The following is a 6,332-nucleotide window of genomic DNA, read 5'->3' as shown; positions in this document are numbered from 1 at the left end:
CCGACTGTAACGATTTCCGAAGCAACCCGCTTCGCGCTCTGGACGAAATGGGTGACCAGCATCGATGAAGAACTGGATAGTCCGGTACCCAAGGAGCACAATGAGCTGTTCAACCAGTGGGATGTCATTTCAGGCTCCGTGGCACAAAACAAACTGATGACGAAGCTCGCAGTTCTGAAGAGAACTGTCCATATCAAACCTGAAAAAGTGAAGTGGGCGTCTTCTGCAAGTTCTTCGGAAAAGAAGTGATGCTGAGGTTAGCATTGTCAGATATATGACGGAATGAATCTTCACTCATTATGTTTAATTATGCCTCTTTTCTATAATTAAGTACAATATAACTTGAGACTTTTTATTAGCCTCCTTATAGTCAAGTATAATGCTAGTATGACTTGAGACTTTTGATGGCCTCCCCTTTTTGTTACCTTTGAATGATCTTAGCATATGAAGCAAACAAGCGCATCAAATTACAGCAAACAACGGGATTTTCCTCCAAGAAGAAAGATACTCATGTCACTAATACCAAACATCCAGCAAGCACAATTCTAATACTCCCTCTGTTCACTTTTATAAGTCGTTTCAGACAAATGAAATTGAGCTGTTTTGCATAATGTCTGAAACATCTACAAAGCCTTATAAAAGTGAACGGAGGGAGTACCAAACATTCAGTGAGCACAACTCTTACAACTTGGTAAGATGAGAGGAAGAGGCTGCTACCTGGCTACAGGGACAAGTCCTCCCACGTCACACAGACAAGGGGCAACAATCACCATCATCAACCACTGTAATTCAGCGAACTGTAACGCTTGGTCCAAGAGAGGTTCCTCTTTGGGTTATATTTGGCACCCATCGGTCTTGTGAGGATGGCAGTCCATGTAACCTTCACTTTCAGCTCATAGGAACCGTGAGTGCAAACATGCTCTTCATCAGGGTGCTGTAGAGTAACATGAGTGCCTTCATCCTCATCATTATCAAAAATACAAACATGGACCAAAAACTCTTCATCGTCGTCCCATGTAGGTATAGGGATAACTATCAAATTACGACTCAAGGGAATGGAGGCATCATCTCCGACTAATATCCCGCTGCAACTCATTGCTCTACCATCATATAGAATAATATGGGTCTCGGCATTTCTAGTCCCAGCAGATACTTTGCCAACGGAAGGGGCATAGGGCGGACCATTAAGAATGTTGATTTGGAGGCTAGCCGCCACCGGATGTTTAACAGGTGCAAATACTAATTCCACTCTATTGAGCCAACTACGTAGCATCATAGTTATGGGTCCAGTGTCAAAGGTGCGGGACTCGATTACGCCTTTGCTAAAGTCTTCATCGTCAGGATCACCCTTCACCTTCAGGTTGAACTCAAAATGTATATTATCAAATGCTACTAATCCTCGACGTGGGCCTGTCAATGCTAACATATCCTCCTGCAAGTAATTTATAAAAAAGGGTCACAACATGTCTACGTAGTTGAACAAGCTATGTAACTAGCTGCACATGAAAAGCAAAGCACACTTGACAAGTTGGACAGATTCAAACAGTCTGAAAATATGTTGTTTAACTAGCTTGGGGAGCATCGATCACTCATGTAATTCTGTTGCCGCACTCCTTTAGTGCCCATAAATTGCTACCAGCAACCAGATATTTGTGGCTTGCATAGTAGTACATTCAGATGGACAAACTATTTGTTCCAACATAGTTTCTTTTATTTCCAGTATATAAAAGGCATTTTACAGCATGACGCCATGACATAATAAACAACTGGCCGTACCACATTCCATAGACAGAATAAACAACCAGGTCTCAAAGAGGGCTGCTACTGAGAAACAAAATGTAAACAAACGTAGCACCAAAATAATATGATGAAGTTGTATGGTTTTGGCAATAACACCCATCCTTAGAGCACTTACTTCGAACAGATTAAATAATACTCCCTCTGTAAAGAAACATAAGATCATTTATGATCTTATATTTCTTTGAGAAACTGAAGTGTACCAATATGAAATTAATCATGGTATTTGCAGCTAAAAAAACAAAATAACTAGTAGCAAGCTTAATTTAGCTAAAGTACGCAGCTGTCCGTGTTTTAGTCAGTCTAAATAGTTTGGGAGGAGACAAAGGGGCGAACTAGTTTAGTGCACACAATTACCTTGGAGCTGATGATCTGGGGATCTTCTCTCTCGCGTCTGAACAGATAGACGCATCTGTAGTCGATGCTACGGTACCGAACACACTGACCGGGTAGCCCCTATCGGATTCGATTACCCTGACGGAAACGACATTGTACGACGTCCCCGCCCGGAGCTCCCACAGCTGCGGCGTTACATCCTCAAGCAGCGGCCCGAGGCCAACCTTGGCTGCAAGCAAAGCAAAATCAGGGGCAAAAGACATACACCCCAGATCAGGAGAACCATTTCAGGAGAAATTTAAACTAAAATGGTTGTAAATTGGTAAGTAATGGAGATACTGACACTCTCTGTCGAGGTCGAAGCCGGCGAGGTTGACGCCGCAGAAGCGGGTGAGGACGCGGGCTCTCTTCTTGGGGTCGTACTCGGTGATGCGGTCGCGGCACGCGGCGTGGAGGGCTACGATCTCCGACGGCGACTTCAGATCGATCTCCTCGTCGTCGTCGCTGTAACAGATTTTCATGGGAACCTGGCAGCATCGATCTCGTCGGCGCGGGGAATCCGGCGGTGGTGCCTGACGTCGTCGTAGCAATCCCCGCGCCGCGTCGATCGACCGATCCAACCTTTTTTTTCTAGAAGAGGAAGAGGATGGCCAGCGCTACAAAAGCGTGCACTGACGCACCGCGAGCCCACTACCAACGAGTGGGCCTTAAAACCTACTCCCTCTGTACGAAAATACTTTTATGAAAATTGGATAAAAATGAATGGATACATCTAGATACATCTATTTCTTCGACAAATATAACCAGACAAAGAGAATATTTATTCCAGTCACACCAGAATGCCTTATTTCCTTAAAGAAAAAAGTGCAAGCTCTTGTAGGGCTGGCCATCCTTAGAGAAAAAAAATGCAGTGATCGACGCCAGAATGCTTTTTTTTTTTGTAGAAGAGGAAGCAGATGGCCAGCGCTACAAGAGCCTGCACTATAGTCATCGTTCAATGCCACATATTGCAGGCTCTGGCGGGGAATCTCCTGTATAGACTGTAGTAGAAGGAAGATGCGTCCTCTCGCTAGAGTTTGGTTCCTCTCGCCGCCATCGACGGCGTTGAGGTTCTTCCCTGCAAATCATCGGCTGCCATCACTGGTCTTTTCTTGGTTTGATTAAGAATTGATTAAGAAGCAGGACAATCCTGCTAATATCATAAAAAGAGTGTGTTCTAAGTTTTGGGTGAGTCTTGATGCAGAAGATTGAAAAAGAAGGTGTTTATCTACTTATCATTTAACAAAATAGCAAAATATAATATCTAAAATAATTATTTAATTAATACAATATGATGATGCAATGTTTATGAGATGGACATGATGCACAAAACAATATAATAGGCTAATATATCTATGGTATTACTCCCGGGTTGTTATAATCGTGGCCACTAGCGTCTCACTATATGAGATTACCAACCAGGCTAGAAAAATCATTGTCGATGCTACACATCCATTTCCTCTGCCTCAAGCCATCATTTATAGACCTCACTCCGGAGCAACTCCATCAAGCACGTGATTAGGCCTGGTCCGTGCAGCTGCAGCGACGACGCAACATTGCTAGATCCATAAGCCCTACCACCCTGGATGCAGCTCCCCGCCGACAGTTGTCGTCGTGTAACTGGCCGTGGTGGAGCAGATTTGTCGGCCAAGCCCCTCTGCGCAACCTCCCGCCACCACGCCGCCTGGAGCCACTGCCCGTGCCAATATTGTCTAGGGTTAGTCAATTTTCCTATTGGACTTGAACTTGTCCTGTTTTTGGGCGGTTTTTCTTTTTATTCTTTATGGTTATTTTCTTTATGTTGGGTGAGTGTAAATGTACACAGATAAGTACTACACAATCAATATGTGTGCATACTTGATTTCGAAAATTGCAGCATTATATGTTTATCTGCATATTACAAAAGGTGCAATTTTAGTGCAAAGTTGCATGTGAGTTTTTTGTTTTTGTTTTTTTCTTAAAAGGTAATACTGTTGTCACTTTCTAGAAGACTTCATTTTTTTTACTTTTTAAGGGTAATGCCAATGGCACTAAATTTATTTTTTAGAAAAAAATGAATTTTGTTTATTACTATATGTGTATTCTTGTATATTATAATAAAGCATAATTTATGGATAAATTGTGTGTAAATTTTATAAAATATATTTCTCATATTCTTAAAGGGTAGCACCAATGCCATCAATTCATTTTTGATAGAATACATCATTTCTTTTTTTGGAGATGCCCTAACTTTTACGTAATCGATCCTTATGTATCCTTACCTAAGTTTTTTTTTGGGGGGTGCGGGTGGGGGCAACTTTGATCTACTACTCCTTGTTCTTTTAGGATGGACCATTCATGATGGAAACAAATATAGTGGCCTTCTCTCCAAGAAAAATAGTGGGGTTAATAGAGAGTCAAAAACACCTCAGCCAAGAGGATCATTTCACCAGAAAAATGAAAAATCCAGCAATACATTTACTGTCAAAAAGGTAGGACAAAAACTAAAAAAAATGCGAGGACAACAACAAATATTGGAGGTAAGAGAAAAAAAACGAGCTAATGAAAGCAAGGAAATGTTTCTTCTTCATATCTGTTAAAAGCGACGAAAAACATATGAACTGTCAAAAAGGAGAAATCTTAATAAAAACGAGCACCATGTATTCCCAGAAATCTGGATTAAATGAGTGTCATCCATTAATTGCTTTTCTTTTTGATTTTTTTCCTTATCCGACTTCACAAGGACATATCTGTCAAACAGAAGCACTACTAATTAATAGACTGATACATATCCACTACTCAAAAATGTAAAATACACTGACACGTATCCACTAAAAAATGATACATATCCCCACAAAAAATAGGGCCATATACGTCATTTGTAAGAGGTACAATTTTATATTACGATTTTACAGGAAAGTAACAGGAACACTTATCAGTATATTTTGTTTTCTATCCCATCCCATGGATTCTGACACGAAAGTTACAATTTTATATTTGCAAAGAAAACAAAGTGTTAATTTTAAAATTATAAACAGATGTTATTTTGCATCATCTTTTTATTATTGTTTCATCTCTGCATCTATTCTCATTTGTATATACAGTCCGCAAAAAGAAAGTTATATAGTCACTGAGATACTATATAGCATGTAAGGATCTTACCCCGATGGAAATGAAAATACAAAGAACTTTATGTAAAATATCAGTACACGCAAGTGCTAAAATAAGGCCCCATGGACCTATAAGAAACTATCTGTACAATGTGTGTTACACGTGAGGGTCTAAAAAAGAAGGTTCCAGGGACCAGCGCAGAAAATCCCAAAAAAAATTGAACCATTTCTCGATTTGTGTGTGTCATCCTTACGCAGGGGCCATGCTAATCTTCTCTGTATCGTTTCAATTTTATCAGATGTCCCCGAAGGGACAACTCTGCTGCAGCGAGCGGGCTTATAAACTGGTCGTTCTCTCTATCGCTGGGCGATGTGGGACTAAGGGGGTGTTTGCTTCAGAAGTCCTAGGACTTTTTCTAATCTCAGGGACCAATCAAAAAAGACTCTTCAATAGAGTCTTTTTCTAGTCCCTGTAAAAAAAGTCCCTCCCGTTTGATTTCTAGAGACTTTTTAGGAACTTTTCTAGTCTCTAAAACTAAAAAATCCCTTAACCAAACACCCCCTAAAGGAACGTAGCGTTTTTCTCCCCACCAGCCGGAAGCCAGCGGATCCCCCATTTCGGAGTGGCGGGCCGTGAGTACGTTGGGACTCCTTATGCGGCCCAAATTACTGGAGGAGAGTAATGGGCCGTCCTGTTAGTTCTCCAAATCTGTTAGCTTTCTACAGAGAGCACCTCATGCAGAGTTTGGAATTTCTGATTATATCACCAGTTCGGCAAGATGTTGCACAAACAGATGCAGCCGTTTATTAGATCAAAAAAAAGATGCAGACGTTGATGCAGAAAGCTTGCCTGATGCTGCCCAAATATATATCCCTACGAATATATGCGAAACTATCGGCCCTGTCAGTGTACCAAACGGAGCTTTTGATGCAGAAAGTGTAGAGAAATAGGATGCAACTCTCAATATATTGATAGGTGCATATGCACAAGTATATATAGTACATAGGGCAAGTCATATCCTCAACTATACACAAGGAGGAGACTTGGAGTACAAGAATACATGTGCTAAA

At 41.1% G+C, this 6,332-nt stretch overlaps 1 non-coding gene and 1 pseudogene across 1 annotated transcript; both read right to left on the bottom strand.

The window, feature by feature from the left end:
- Positions 1-429: 429 nt before the first annotated feature.
- On the bottom strand, positions 430-2,794 carry LOC119271273 (annotated as a pseudogene).
- A 2,679-nt stretch (positions 2,795-5,473) lies between these two features.
- On the bottom strand, positions 5,474-5,576 carry LOC119273792. The gene has a single exon (XR_005134983.1). It is a non-coding gene; the product is annotated as a U6 spliceosomal RNA (small nuclear RNA).
- Between the last annotated feature and the right edge of the window lie 756 nt (positions 5,577-6,332).

This window comes from Triticum dicoccoides, chromosome 3A (assembly GCF_002162155.2).
Source record: "Triticum dicoccoides isolate Atlit2015 ecotype Zavitan chromosome 3A, WEW_v2.0, whole genome shotgun sequence".
Classification (NCBI taxonomy): Eukaryota; Viridiplantae; Streptophyta; class Magnoliopsida; order Poales; family Poaceae; genus Triticum; species Triticum dicoccoides.
The sequence above is the reverse complement of the archived record's forward strand: the minus strand, read 5'-3'. Positions and strand labels throughout refer to the sequence as shown.